This window comes from Manis pentadactyla, chromosome 5, assembly GCF_030020395.1.
Source record: "Manis pentadactyla isolate mManPen7 chromosome 5, mManPen7.hap1, whole genome shotgun sequence".
In the NCBI taxonomy this organism is placed as follows: domain Eukaryota; kingdom Metazoa; phylum Chordata; class Mammalia; order Pholidota; family Manidae; genus Manis; species Manis pentadactyla.
Window position 1 is genome coordinate 95,643,185 of NC_080023.1, and position 16,267 is coordinate 95,659,451.

The following is a 16,267-nucleotide window of genomic DNA, read 5'->3' on the forward strand; positions in this document are numbered from 1 at the left end:
ACTGAGTATTATTATCCAGTTTTGTAGATGAGGAGCTGGAGACTCAGACTTTATGCAGGGATGGTGCTGTAGAAATGATGGACATTTTTCCTACTATTTAACAAATGATGTATTTCAAACCATTTCTCTCAAGGAAACCAGGTGCTAAGCTATTCCTCTGTGTCTCTTGCAAAGCTTCTAAGGTAGTTATAGGTTCAACTTATGCTAAGATATCCTCCTCCAGATTTTTTTCCCCAATGTTGCTTCCTATTGTTCATCAGTTTATCACAATCTCCAAAATGCTTACTCTAGTTGGAATAATATGCACAGGTGATTTCTTTCCTGGTTGTCTATAACCTTCTTCTAGGCAGGACTCCCTCGTTTCCTTCCTTTTGTTTCCATTACATTTTGTGTTATGTTGGTTCTGATTTTTTTTTCAGTCCATACAGTCACTGAACTGGCTTTGAAAAATCCAGAAAAATGATTGGAACAACAAAATAAGTAAACAAGTATCTTCATACGGCTTAAGTGTATTAAGTTTGCATAAAAAGTTGCTCCTCCTTTCACAACTTTAGTTCTAATTATTCTCTTGAGAATCCTTTTTAGTATATTCTGAGTAGTTGTTCTGCAGAAGGTTCTACAGAAGGTTCTTTTTTATACACTCTTTCCTAAAGTGTTTGAGATTTCTTTTTCCTTCTTAATAGAGTTTCTAAAGGGACATGTGATTGCATACTGAAATAGAATTAAGATTTTTAATCTGTATTTGTTACTGTCTTAACCTGATTCAGAGATGCTAATTATAAATATCCCTACAGCTTTCTTTCTTTCCTGCTCATATTCTGTTCTAATTCCTATTGGTAGCAGAAAGAAAAGCACTACCTATTTTTATCTCAGTGGGTTCTGACAGGACTCCTTACAACAAATAAACTTAACATCTCAATTCCTTTTACTTGAAAGAGCAGAGGTGGGATTACTACCAAATGAAACAATATTTTGATTAAAAAATTTTAGAACTATTTTATACACTTGAGACCAAGTAAGTGTGGTAGGGTATTTCTTTTCTTTGAAATCTATTAATACCTGCCAACCCTTTAGAGAGGGTGAATTTTTAAAAACTGGAGGGAGTTGGTAAAATATGTTCTAGTTAATGATACACCTAAATCTAGAGGGTGAGCTTCTACTTAGTTGTCAGACCTGGGTTTTATTCATGTTTTTTTCTGTTAACTCACAGACAACTATCATTATCTTCCACCCACTAATTTGTGTTTGTACTCATTAAGACAAGGACCTTGATTTCTAACATTTGCTTAATGAGCTTCAATTTCTAAGAATCAGCTTGTTTAACTCAATTTAATTTAGGTCTTTTCCCCAACATGTAGGAGAGCTCCTTTAATTGTGGGTTGGTTTGCTAGGTGCAGGGCACTGTGTTAGCTGCTGGGACATTGTCCTGCCATTCAGTGTGGCTGTCAAAGCTTCCCACACACAGTCAGGAAACTGTTCTGTCCTGATGCTAATGTTAGTCCAGGCTGAGGAGAAGAATTAAGGAAATGTCATGTAGGTATATCCTCTTCCACCCATTTCTGGAGGCATGCATATGTCTGCAGATTCAGTAGGCTAAAACAGATTTGAATCTGAGGTATATCTGCAGAGCAGAGTATTTGTGTAGGTTTCAATGTACTATAGTTTCCTAATTTTAAACACATAAATCTGATATTGTAATAGAATTTGCATTGCGGAGTTTACCCTCTAATTCTGTCGAGGGGGTTTGGTCCTCCCAAGACAACATACAGAACAAAGTGAAATGAGTGGCAGAGTGAAATGGAGTGTATGTGTGAAGTTATTTTTGAGAATTTTGAATTTGTACTTTGAGAAGTCGGTAATTGGCGATACTTCCTTGTAGCCTGTGATTTATAATAGTGACTACGAAAAGTCTTAATGTGAGTTAACCTTTTGTTTTCACAGTTTAGTCTATTTTGCAAACCACATTTGGGTAGCATTAATAAAATGTTTGCAAGTGCCACATTACCATGCTCTACTCTGATTCTCAGAATAAATGCATGTATTGAAGTTATGGGATGAGTGGTGAATGCGTTTTGGTTTACATTGCTCAGCTATTTAGGGCATAGTGCTAACCTACCTGCTATCATTCCATACAAGCCAGTTACCTTTATGTAGTCTCAAGGGTGTGGATTTCATTCTTAACCTCAGAGGGTGGCCAGTCAAAGGGGGACAGTGCAGGAGAATACTGTTAGATGTGTACAAACCAAACCCATTATCCAAAAACCACACTTTCAGAAAAATGGATATGCTATCGACACATATTTATGTGTCAAGATTATCTCCTAATGACTTATCTTCTCAATATGAAAAGGAATTCACGTCTTCATAAAGGTCCATATGAGGGGTGACAATAGTAATATAATGAAAGTAAAATGGAGGTCTTTTAATGGTTTATAATGAAGTTTATCTAAATCAAACTTGTTTGAATGAATTAGTTTTATTCAATAAGCTGAACAATTTAATTACAGAAAAATTCTTTATTAGGAAAAAAATCATATCATTGGAACATTTCACAATAACAACAATAATAATAAATGATAGTTAATATATATTAAGAGCTTATCATAGTATTATTTGCTAGCCATTGTGCTAAGAGTTCTACATAGATTATCTAATTTTATCTTCACAATTATCTGATAAGTGTATACTATATTATCCCTCTATTAAAGATGAGGAAATCGATGTCTAAAGGGATTGAAAAACTCCCCTGTTTGAATCCACATAGCTGCTAAATGATGGACCCAGGATGTTACCCAAGGTCAGACTGACCATTCTGCCTTCTCCAAACCCCTGTGTTATGCTGATAGAACAGCATTTTAAACAATTAAAATAAGATCAAGAATTAAAGAAATAGTTTCTTTATGTCCAAAACCCATTGCACCAATATGCCTTTGCTGATTGATCAATGAATGTAAAAGCTGTTATGACTGATTTTTTTTCAAATATTGTTCAAACAGAAGCATAAACCCAAATAGGAAAATGTATTTTTTATGTGATTTTTGACTAAAATTATCAGATGTGCTCATAATATTTGAGCCAGATGTGAATTCTCAGTCTTAGCCTTGAAACACTGAAGAATGAAGCCTTATATGTTGGTATTTCCATCTGTACTTCAACTATTTTTGTCAAATGGCAGACAACCTCAACATAGCCTCTGCAGTATAAAAGGGAATTTGTGAGTGAGTTCATGTTGCTTGTCCTAATTCAAAAGGTCACTAGTCTATCATGTGTTCCATAATCTCATTAGACAGCAGGGACCTCTTTCCAGTTGTTAAAGAATCAGGACTGATTGGGCAATCAGGCATTTGTCTATTTGGCCATGTATGAACCTGTACTTTAAATGATTTTTGAGTGGGTAGGAGGTCTGAATCTGTTCCAGGTGTCCTGACCCCAGTGACTTCCATGCCTGGTTTGGGGAGGTAGTTTTTGGGCAACAGTGAAAGGTTAAATGAGGTCTGGTAACTCTCTTATTTTGACAAAATGCCTTGATGAGATAAAGAACAACTGTTGGAACAATTTTCTGAATCACTGGCCAGGGTCCAATGGAAAAGTGAAGTTCCTTTTCTTATTGCTTCTTACTGATAATTTAAGAGATGATTATTTTTTAAAAATCTTATAGTTTTCCAAATGTAAAGAGAATTAGCTGAATGGAAGTGTGTTTTCCTTCACAGAGCAATTAATTTTTCTTTCCAAAAGGATAATTCTTTCTTTCCAAAACAATGTCAAAAGTTTGGGAAAAAATTGTGTATACACATACATACACATTTGGATTATTCTGAGTTTCAGATATGCTACTATTGGAAATGGCTTAGAAACAAGTTTCAGGATTTTTTTAAAAAAAGTAACAACCACACTCTAATTCATTGTTGCCTGGATATTTGAAGTGTTCTTTCATATTGCTGTTGTCAGAGAACGATCCTCCTTCTAAAAACCTAATACCATGCCATGTACAGACTTTAGATTCTTGTCTAAAGCTGGATTATTTATTTGGAAGTCATAAATGTAGTATGTAAATATTCAAACAGCTTCCTTCCCCTAAGGAGGGATTGGCTATTTTTATTTGTGGATATCAGGATCTATGATGGCGGTCTCACATTCCAACCCTGGAGTCATGTGAACTATTGTGGGATGACCTAATCTATAATTCAGATATCATGTACATTTCAATTTAATACTTTAAAAGTAATATTAATGTACATTTTGGTATTTTTACTGTTAGAAATGGTTTCTCAAATTCACTTCAAGGTGATCAGTAATCAATGACTTTGTATTTGCTGGTTACACAGCTCTTTGTATATTTCCATATGAATACATATCATCCTTTTATGGTATTATTTTTAGCATCCAGAAGAGTCTTATTTTAAGTAGAGATTATTCAATACTGTATGAATTGCAGGAATGAATGATGGTGAATAATTCAAGACACTGCAAATATGATCCATTGTGGCGCTTCTAGAATGTTTTTTGATACAAATAAAGACATCACAGGAGTGATTGATACTTAAGTAGATATGGCTGGCTTTCTTTTTCAATATACTGGATATCCTGGGATATGAGAATGATCCCTTTTATCTATTCAATGACAACTGTGTAGTACACGTTCATTTACTATTTGTGCAGTAATTTCAAGTCTGTATAACTCAGATATTTAATAATAGGGTTATTACTTTGCCTTTTCTTTCTACAGTACTAATTTGGTTATTTTTTCTAGGCTTACCAGGATGACATATAAGTTTGTTTTTTGTCCCTCAAATGACCTTGAGGAAATGAGATGCTTAAACTAGTTTAAGTAAACAGATAAGTATCTTTGTTACAGCTAGTTCTATAGTATAATATCTACTTGGAATCTGAAATTCTGAAATCAAATATAAAATTAATAAGAATATATTCAATGGGATATATATGAATTCATGTGTATGTGTGTGTGTGTGGTGTATAACAAATGCAATCTTTGGATATTATTAAATAATAGCAAAAAAATACCACAAAGTTTGCCATTTTTCTTAAATGGTAGTATTGTGTTATCATTTAGTAAAGATTTTCAAATCAAACTGCAGCCAATATTTCAGATAAGATTATATTTGATTAGTTATTATTCAAATAAATTCTGGGTAAGGTGAATTTTATCACTGCTTTTTCAGAAAATGTATCCTAGTTCTTGAGTTCACTTTCTCTCATATGTCTAGTCAAAGTTTGTATTTCTTCAGTGTCACAGATATATTTTTTTTCATTGTCTGATTTTGTGCGGCCAAGTTCTTAGTTGTGAGAAGGTGGGACCTATGATAATGGTTACAGATGATTTTCATTTGCTGACAGTTATACGTGGGTATTTTTTATATTATAATTTTAGCATTTCTTGAAAATTAACAATAAATGTGGAAATCAACTAGCTGGGTCATGGAAAGTGGCATTTTGTTGTAATATAAAAATATTACCTCTTTTTAAAACTCGGCTCAATGCAAACGTAAAAGCAAGGCTGAAAAATTTCAAGGCTATTTTGAGTAGGTATTTTGTTAATTCTTGCTAATTTTCAACTAAATACATTTGAATTTGTTTAGTTTGTAATGGAAAAAAGTAGTGCTTGTGTATTTCATTTGATGGTTCAAATGGCACCTTAGGAATAGCTCACCACTCAACTGATCTAATAGAGTGTTTCATTTTTGAGTTGACCTAAAACATTAAACTGAAATTTGAGTTTTTTTATGAATAGAAAAACCAGTTTTTTTGTTCAGTTGGTATGTACAGAGGGCTTTCCTCCTATTGAAAGTTATATTTGGAACTTTACATCTTTGGAACTAATAACAGCTTAGTTTAAACTGCATTGTTCTTAGGTGTTAGATATATATTACTTATTTTAGAGAAATGTTGCCTTGTCATTTCTTTAGGAATGTGAAGCCCTTTAGAGTTTGGCATGACACAGGAGCATTTTGCTGTGAATCTAACAGTAGAAAAGGTCCCTTCCCCCACCTCATCATCTCTCTGTGCAGATTAAGCTCCCTCAAGAATACTCTATATGGTTTACCATGCTGGTGGGATTTTGTGCCTGTTTTAATCTTGTTTCCGATATGCAGGTGCCAGTTGTTCTGTGAGCATACACAGAACAGCAGGTGGTGTCAGTCAGGGTTCAGCTAGGATTAATGAGGGCGGGCTCTGCACCTCAGTGGCACACAGCCACCTTCTGGCTTTGCCATGACATTCGCCCCCCATCTTTCCCCCTGTCAGCCCAGCTTAGCTACCTCTCTCTAGTGGCTTAATTTGTGGTTGTGAGCCTTGCTACAGAGTCTTAGCCTCCACCCCCGCTTCCCCATTTTTGAGAAAATACAAACTACTGTGAAAATTACTGCCTTGTATGGTTCCTTGAGAAGTAAACTAACTTTTATTTACTAGCTGTGTCATGAATTAACAATATTCATATGCATCTGGAGAGCCTCCAACAAAAAATTCTAGAATTGAAATAAAAAAATATATAGTGCCCTCAAATTCCAAAGAAACATAGAAATATTACCTATTCTATGTGTGTAATAGAGGTAACTATTAATTCATTATTGAAAAATCAGTATGTATGTGATTTCTCACTCTCATGTGTTTGAGTGTGTGCATGTGTGTGTAGGCATGCAGGTGACTTTAATGTCTGATCCACACTAGTTTTCTTTGAGAGTATAAACTTTTAGAGCTGTAAGTAGCTTAAAATAGAGCTGGAATTAGCTTAAAAATTACAAACCCAAATATCTTATTTTACATGAGGAAACTGATATCCAGAGAAGTCAAGCACATTTGCCAAAATCAAGTAAGTAGTTAATGGCAGACAGAGTCCTAGACTTCCTGTCTACTGACTGCTAGAACAGTGACCTTTGTATGGCTTAAAGGTCATCTTAAAGAGCAATCAAAGCCTAGCAATGGGAAAGAGCATTGAAGTGTTAATTTTGAGAGGTACCGCTTTAAAAATGCCCGTTTCCTGCTCTATGAAGTAAAACTGGGTCAGCCTGACAGGATAAGCCATGTTTCTAACACCAAGTAATGGACTAAGCTTTAATCTGCAAAATTATTCAAAAGCTAATTTCCCAATATTTACTAATCAAATGCTTCCTGAAAACTTGTCCTATTAGTACCACCCAACAGGGCTGTCTTTTAGCTGTGATTTGTGCTTGGCTGTAGTCTCCTGAACTCAGGTATATATTTTATGATGATACCCTAAGACCTTTTTAAATAAGGACTTTAAAACAAACTAAAAGGATAGTGAAAAATCAAGACGTTGTGGGGAAACTATATATGGATTTGTTGAGCCATTAGCACACATTTGTCTTATAAATGTATTTGCTTTTACTTAGTCTGTGTACAGGTTCAATTTTTAGTCCCTTCCCACCTTGATCCTTGTAGCCCTCTGCTGCAACACACACACACACACTCTCTCTCTCCCTCTGCCTCTCTCTGTCTGAGGCTTCTTGCAGTTTTTGTAGGCTGACTGCAGAAGGTAATGGACTCATTCTATAACTGCTTGAAGTTCAGTTACTGTGGCACTGTTACTAGCAAGGGCTCTTGGTTACTAGTGGGGGTGCCCTTTACTTATCCTTTTATTCATTCATTCTTCTCCCAGCACACATACACTGAATGCTTAATGGTCAGACATCGTGCTGTGCAAAATACAAAACACAAACATGAGGGAGATATATTCCTTGGTGGCAAGGTTATGTCTCCCTCATTAAACAGATGATTATTGTACTAGATGCTAACTGCAATGATGGAAATATCCATCCCCTACTTTAGGAGTAGAGCAAAGGCCCTTGTGAGGAAGAAGAAGAGGCCAGGCTCGTAACACCTGCAAGTTACAAGGACTGAGCTACTGAACACTATGATGGCTAAGTTGAGCTTTAAAAGCTAAGTTAGAAGTCAGTCAGTCACAGGTGCAACAGAAGCATTTCTGACAGAAGGTAAAGCAGGAGTCTGTGGTGGGGAAGTAAAAACAGGACTGCACAGCCAGGGAGGAGGGACATAAGGGGAGTAACATATGGAGTCTGGACCTGGACAAGCTCTGACCTGTGCAAAGGGTTTGACTTTGGGCAGGTAACTCACTTCTCTGTGCCTCAATTCCTTCACCTGTAAAAACTGAGATAATTATGGGACCCAGCTAATAGGGTTTCTATGAGAATCATGTGAGTTAATATATGTAAAGTGCTTGATATAGGACTTGGCAATAGTGAACACTACGTAAATTTTCTGTGGTTGGAAAGCAAAGTGAAAAATAAGTAGGACATATGGTAAATGAGGCTGAAGACGCCAGCAGTAGTAAGAGTATTGTATGTACCTCATGTTAATAAGCTTGGATTTTATGCTGGGTAAAGAGAAGACTTTGAAAGGCTATAAGCATGGGGTAATATGGCCAGATTTATTTATTTTTCATCACTGTGTAGACTGCATAGAATGGGAAGGTCTGGAGAAAGATTTTATTTTGGTGTCTATGCTGCTGGAGAGATAGGATAGGGGAATGAGCTAAGATGTAGTGGTAGGATTGGAAAGGGAGGGACTGATAAAGTTAGTCTGATAGGCCACTGAGTGGACATCGTGGTGGGTGGAGTAGTGCAGAAGCAAGAGTCAAAAATGACACCTAGGTGTCCAACTCTAATGATTTGGTGTCTGGTAGGACACCACCATTAGAAAAGAAGGAGCAGGTTCATGGGGAGAGAGAGGTACTGGGTTCTGATTTTCACATGTGGGACATGCAGACAGAAAAGTCCAGCAAACATTTGAAGTGTGACATTTGTGGGAAAGGTCAGGACAGATATAATTTTAGGAACCACCAGCATATTGAGAGGTTGAAATCATGAGAAGGCATGAAATCACTCACAGGTGGAGGACAGAGTCTGGAATGACACAGTAACAGGAAAAACTAAGAGAGTGGGACTCAGGATGGAGATAATAAAAGAAGGTAGAAGGGATCCTGGAATTGGAAAAAAAAATGTTCTCCTTTCTAACCTTCAGGTATGATTTCCACACATGTGAATGCCAGGCTTAGAGTCTAATGAGTTCCTCTGAGCTTGAGTCTAAGTCTGCCTAGTTTTGTAACACTCTGTGCAGGCCATGTGATTCTTGTGAAATAAGTTAACTGATCACATGTTTCTCTCTGGTTAGGTGGACCAAGCTTGCTGTCTTGTCTGTCCTGGTTGCACAATCACTGTGTTTCTGGGACTGCTCAGTAATGCCTGTTGATTTTCTAAGCATGCCGATCTAAGTATGTCCAGTTCCTGGGGCAAATATAAATTAAAGAGATCATCTGGGCAATCATTCCCAAAGAAAACCCAAACAAATCATTGCCACTGCATCTTTATTTCTTTTTATTCAGTTTTCCCCCTGAGTTTTAGAAAGATGTGAATTTTATAGACACATGTTTTCAACAAAAACAAATCTTAAAATAATTCCCTATGAAAAGCAGATAAAAATCTTTAAGGTTTTCCAGGTCTTATGTGTGAATTTCACACATAATGAAGAATTTTAAAGACGCACAAAATTTGAGGCAGTTTTTATTTCAATATGGATGTGTGCATATAAGTGATGCTGGAAATTATGAGAATATTTACTTTATTATTTTTAAGTAATTTGTACACTGGAAGTCCTTTAAATTTGTTGCCCTTATTTACATCTCTCATTTGATATATTGTGAATGTTGTATAAATAGGCATCTCACAAAAACTGGGAAATTTCAACTTTGTAACATCATGAAAAGTAAATAAAAATATATAACACTATTTTAGTAAGGGATTAGAAAAATCCTTAATGGAACATTTAAATGTATTATTCATATTTCAAATACAGAGTTTATTAACATATGAGGATTAAGAGAATCAGTAGAAATGACTTCTCTGTGCATTTGTATTACAGTGAAAATAATGCACGGCTGAGTCAAAAAAGGTAGACACTTTTTTTATTAAGGTGTTATTGATATACACTCTTATAAAGGTTGCACATGAAAAACAATGTGGCTACTACATTCACCCATATTATCGAGTCCGCCCCCCTCCCCCCAACCCCATTGCAGTCTCTGTCCATCAGGGTAGTAAGATGTCACAGATCCACTATTTGCTTATCTGTGCTACACTATCTTCCCCATGATATCCCCCACACCATGTGTGCCAATCATAATACCCCTCAATCACCTTCTCCCTCCCTCCCAAGGTACCTTCCCACACTGTTCCCCTTTGGTAACCGCTGGTCCCTTCTTGGAGTCTGTGAGTCTGCTCTGTTTTGTTCTTTCAATTTTGCTTCATTGTTATACTCCACAAATGAGGGAAATCATTTGGTGTTTGTCTTTCTCCGCCTGGCTTATTTCACTGAGTATATTACTCTCTAGCTCAATCCATGTTGTTGCAAATGGTAGGATTTATTTCTTATGGCTGAATAGTATTCCACTGTGTATATGTACCACATCTTCTTTATCCATTCATCTGCTGATGGACACTTAGGTTGCTTCCATATCTTGGCTATTGCAAATAGTGCTGCGATAAACATAGGGGTGCATATGTCATTTTGAATCTGAGAAGTTGTTTTCTTCAGGTAAATTCCTAGGAGTGGAATTCCCAGGTCAAATAGTATTTCTTTTCTTTTTTTCAATGAAGTTCTTTTTATTATGGTATCATTAATATACAATCACATAAGCAACATTATGGTTACTACATTCTCCCCCATTATCAAGTCCCCACCACATACCCCATTACAGTCATTGTCCATCAGCATAGTAAGATGCTATAGAGCCACTACTTGTCTCCTCTGTGCTATACTGCCTTCCCAGTGACCTCCCCAATTATGTCTGCTAATCGTAATGCCCTTTTTTCCTCCTTGCCCCTCCCATCCTCCCCAGTCCCTTTCCCTTTGGTAACTGTTAATCCATTCTTGGGTTCTGTGAGTCTGCTGCTGTTTTGTTCCTTCAGTTTTTTTCTTTGTTCTTATATTCCACAGATGAGTGAAATCATTTGATACTTGTCTTTTACCACCTGGCTTATTTCACTGAGCATAATACCGTCTGGCTCCATCCATGTTCTTGCAAATAGTAGGATATGTTTTCTTCTTATGGCTGAATAATATTCCATTGTGTATATGTACCACATCTTCTTTATCCATTCATCTACAGATGGACACTTAGGTTGCTTCCATTTCTTGGCTATTGTAAATAGTGCTGCGATAAGTACAGGGGTTTATATGTCTTTTTCAAACTGGGCTCCTGCATTCTTAGGGTAAATTTCTAGGAGTGGAATTCCTGTATTTATTTTTTTGAGGAACCTCCACATTGCTTTCCACAATGGTTGAACTAGTTTACATTCCCACCAGCAGTGTAGGAGGGTTCCCCTTTCTCCACATTCTCTCCAACATTTGTTGTTGTTTGTCTTTTGGATGGTGGTCATCCTTACTGGTGTGAGGTGATATCTCAGTGTGGTTTTAATTTGCATTTCTCTGATGATTAGTGATGTGGAGCATCTTTTGATGTTGCTGTTGGCCATCTGAACTTCTTCTTTGGAGAAGTGTCTGTTCAGCTCCTCTGCCCATTTTTTAATTGGGTTATTTGCTTTTCATTTGTTGAGGTGTGTGAGCTCTTCATATATTTTGGAAGTCAATCCTTTATCGGACATGTCATTTATGAATATATTCTCCCTTACTGTAGGATGTCTTTTTGTTCTATTGATGATATCCTTTGCTGTACAGAATCTTTTCAGCTTGATATAGTCCCACTTGTTCATCTTTGCTTTTGTTTCCCTTGCCCGGGGGGATATGTTCATGAAGAAGTCGCTCATGTTTATGTCCAAGAGATTTTTGTCTATTTTTTTTCTAAAAGTTTTATGGTTTCATGACTTACATTCAGGTCTTTGATCCATTTTGAGTTTACTTTTGTGTATGGGGTTGAACAATAATCCAGTTTCATTCTCTTGCATGTAGCTGTCCAGTTTTGTCAACAACAGCTGTTGAAGAGGCTGTCATTTCCCCATTGTATGTCCATTGCTCCTGTATTGTATAGTAATTGACCACATATGCTTGGGTTTATATCTGAGCTCTCTAGTCTTTTTCATTGGTCAATGGTTCTGTTCTTTTGCCAGTACCAAATTGTCTTGATTACTGTGGCTTTGTAGTACAGCTTCAAGTCTTGGAGCATAACTCCCCCAGCTTTTTTTTCCTTCTCAGAATTGCTTTGGCTATTCAGTGTCTTTTGTGTTTCCATATGAATTTCAGAACTATTTGCTCTAGTTCATTGAAGAATGCTGTTTGTATTTTCATAGGGATTGCATTGAATCTGTAGATTGCTTTAGGCAGGATCGCCATTTTGACAGTATTAATTCTTCCTATCCCTGAGCACAGGATGTGTTTCCATTTATTGTTATCTTCTTTAATTTCTCTCTTGAGTGTCTTGTAGTTTTCAGAGTATAGGTCTTTTACTTCCTTGGTTAGGTTTATTCCTAGGTATTTTATTCTTTTTGATGCAGTTGTGAATGGAACTGTTTTCCTGATTTCTCTTTCTGCTAGTTCATCATTAGTGTATAGGAATACAACAGATTTCTGTTTATTAATTTTGTATCCTGCAACTTTGCTGTATTCCGATATCAGTTCTAGTAGTTTTGGAGTGGATTCTTTAGGGTTTTTTATGTACAATATCATGTCATCTGAAAACAGTGACAGTTTAACTTCTTCTTTATCAATCTGGATGCCTTTTATTTCTTTGTGTTTTCTGATGGCTGTGGCAAGGACCTCCAGAACTATGTTGAATAAAAGTGGAGAGAGAGGGCATTCTTGTCCTGTTCCCAATCTTAAAGGAAAGGCTTTTGGCTTCTTGCTGTTAAGTATGATGTTGGCTGCACATTTGTCATATATGGCCTTTATTATGTTGAGGTACTTGCCTTCTATACTCGTTTTGTTGAGAGTTTTTACCATGAATGGGCATTGAATTTTGTCAAATGCTTTTTCGGCATCTATGGAGATGATCATGTGGTTTTTGTCCTTCTTTTTGTTGATGTGAAAAGGTAGACAATTTTATAATAAATAAGCTTTGACTTAAGGTTTAGGGAAATACTAAAAAAGTACAAAGTTAAGTAAGGAATGTCACCCTAAGCAGATTAACAAAATTGGAAATGAAGATTAAGTCCTGGCAGTACTAAGTGATGTAAGCAGATCTCAGAGGAGACTGTAAAACAAGGAGTGAGAGACAAACTGCGGGGGGCATGTTATCAGCAAGGAGAAGAGAATGAGCAAGGTCAGGGAGAAATAAAGAAAAGAACATTTATGCCCTAATTAGCCAGCAATTTGTTATAAAACAGCCTTGCCACCTGGAGAGCAGGATTTAAAAATTTATTGGCACGAACCATCAAATGAGCCAAATGAGAGCAGGCCGTCATCCAGGTCTGCTGCACAGGCTACAGCGGAAAGCTGGTGATAGCAACATACTGCGTGAAGACCGAGAGAAGAAAGCCTAGTTCAGGGAAGTCAAGGGTAACACAAGGAAAACAAGTATGAGCTCATAAGACGTGCATGTTGCAGTCAGTCTTTTAGAAGTCAAATAATGCATTTGGCCTTTGGCACAACTATATGATACCTTAAACTGATTATTTTGCTACCAAATGAAACTAAATAAGACAAGAAAAGAGCTGCTCATCTCTTTATTACATCGTCATTTCTGCTAAACTTTTCCATTAAAGTGTAATGTTTCTCTTTAACCTCGGGACCACAGGTGACTGTCCCTTGTTATGCTGACTATCAGTGCATCTCTCCAGCTCCTCAATTTTACCTTTACCTCAGTGCCTGCTCATTACTCCCACCTGGCCTCCCCCAAGAGTGGCATGACTATTCAGCCTGTAGTGCTGCTGCCAGTGTTTTTTTCTTCTGCTTGGCTCTGGGGACCTCCTCCTCCCCTTCACCTTGTTCTCTAGGCATGGGGGCTTTCCAGCTTTATATTGTCTCTCTTTGTGCTGACACTTGACCAGAACAATCTAACTCATCTCATCTGAAGCCTGGTTGGGTGTCCCAGTACTGATGTGTTTAGGGTCAGTCCGCATTTCAGTGTTTACACCTGATCCTGATCCTGCGTGGACACTATACAGAATTGGCACAGAAAATTCTCTTCTTCATGCCTTTCTATTCAGAGAGAGTATGTCTTATTTTCTCTTAATTAGGATGGGCCTTCTTTTATCCATTTCTCTTGTCTTGGTATGCTTTCTCTTCTAGACAAAGTTGATCAACTTTGGGCTAGTGCTAGAACAAGCTTTATTCCTAGAATACCAACATTGTCTCTTTATCATTTAAAAGATCTTGACATCACTAAAGTTCATGAAACTATGGGTCCTAAGTAGAAAAGCAGTGGTGTTGTCCGAGCACAGGATTAATTGGCATCTTTTACTCAGGGGTTGATTAGTATAAATGGCATTGTCCTATGTTTGAATTTCTTCTTCTAATTCTGACTAAACTTAGTGACTCTGAGGTTGAATCCCAACAAAAATGCACTTACTTTAACTTCCTGTGTTGGCATCAGGAAAGCAGTAAGTTTGACTAGAAGACAGGGTGTCCATTTGCCCTCTGAGTCTATCAGTATAATTTTGGAACCAACCAAACACTTTCTTTTTATTAAGGTATCATTGATATACACTCTTATGAAGATTTCACATGAAAAACAATGTGGTTATTACATTCACCCTTATTAACAAGTCCCCCCCATACCCCATTGCAGTCACTGTCCATCAGTGTAGTAAGATGCCACAGAGTCCATATTTGTCTCCTCCGAGCTATGCTGTCTTCCCTGTGACCCCACACACACCATGTCCACCAATCATGATACCCTACAATCCCCTTCTCCCTCCCTCCCTCCCTGCCCTCCCCTACCCCTCCTCTTTGGTAACCACTAGTCCCTTCTTGGAGTCTGTGAGTCTGCTGCTATTTTCTTCCTTCAGTTTTGCTTTGTTGTTATACTCCACAGATGAGGGAAATCATTTGGTATTTGTCTTTCTCTGCCTGGCTTATTTCACTGAACATAATACCCTCTAGCTCCATCCATGTTGTTGCAAATGGTAGGATTTGTTTGTTATGGCTGAATAGTATTCCATTGTGTATATGTACCACATCTTCTTTATCCATTCATCTACTGATGGACACTTAGGTTGCTTCCATATCTTGGCTATTTTAAATAGTGCTGTGATATAGAGGTGCATATGTCTTTTTGAATCTGAGAAGTTGTTTTCTTCAGGTAAATTCCTAGGGTGGACTTCCTGGGTCAAATGGTATTTCTATTTTTAGTTTTTTGAGGAACCTCCACATTGCTTTCCACAATGGTTGAACTAGTTTACATTCCCACCAGCAGTGTAGGAGGGTTCCCCTTTCTCCACATCCTCAAAAGCATTTGTTGTTCCTAGTCCTTTCTATGTTGGCCATCCTAACTGGTGTGAGGTGACATCTCATTGTGGTTTTAATTTGCATTTCTCTGATGATTAGTGATGTGGAGCATCTTTTGATGTTGTTCTTGGTCATCTGAATTTCTTTTTTGGAGAAGTGTCTGTTCATATCCTCTGCCCATTTTTTAATCGGGTTATTTGCTTTTTGAATGTTGAAGCATGTGAGTTCTTTATATATTTTGGATGTTAATCCCTTGTCAGATATGTCATTTACAAATATATTCTCCCATACTGTAGGAAGACTTTTTGTTCTGTTGATGGTGTCCTTTGCTATACAGAAGCTTTTTAGCTTGATGTAGTACCATGTGTTCATTTTTGCTTTTGTTTCCCTTGCCCAAGGAGATGTGTTCAGGAAAAAGTTGCTCATGTTTATATCAAACACTCTTTTTTTTTTTTTCCCTTGAGAAACAACCGCTCTTTCTCAGTTGGGCTATCCTGTATTTCCTTCCTTAGACACCCAGTGGCTCTATTCCCTTGTGTAACTTTCTTGATTTTACTCACTGCTTTCATTGAATGTGCTGAATCTTTTAAAAACCCTTGAGCATTAATTCAATTAATTTATGGTGTATGTCATTAACATCCTATTCTGCCTTGATCTTTTCTGTCTAAGACAATAAGCCCTTGGGATATTTGAAATGCTTATGCTTAGTTGCTTAGAAATCCTGAGTACCCATCATAGCATCAAGTTCTGATGACAGTAATGATGATGAATAAGCGAGACTAACACACCAGAGAAGTTATGAGCCAAGAATGTCTAGTTAAATTTATTTAGAAAGAAGTAACAGACAGGATAAAGCCCTAAGAATAAGATTGGATTC

The 16,267-nt window shown here is 37.0% G+C and overlaps 1 protein-coding gene across 3 annotated transcripts in view; it reads left to right on the forward strand.

Annotated features, from left to right (window-relative positions):
• Positions 1–16,267, forward strand: part of ANK2 (ankyrin 2) — a 323,577-nt gene that overhangs the window by 5,268 nt on the left and 302,042 nt on the right. The window lies entirely within an intron of this gene.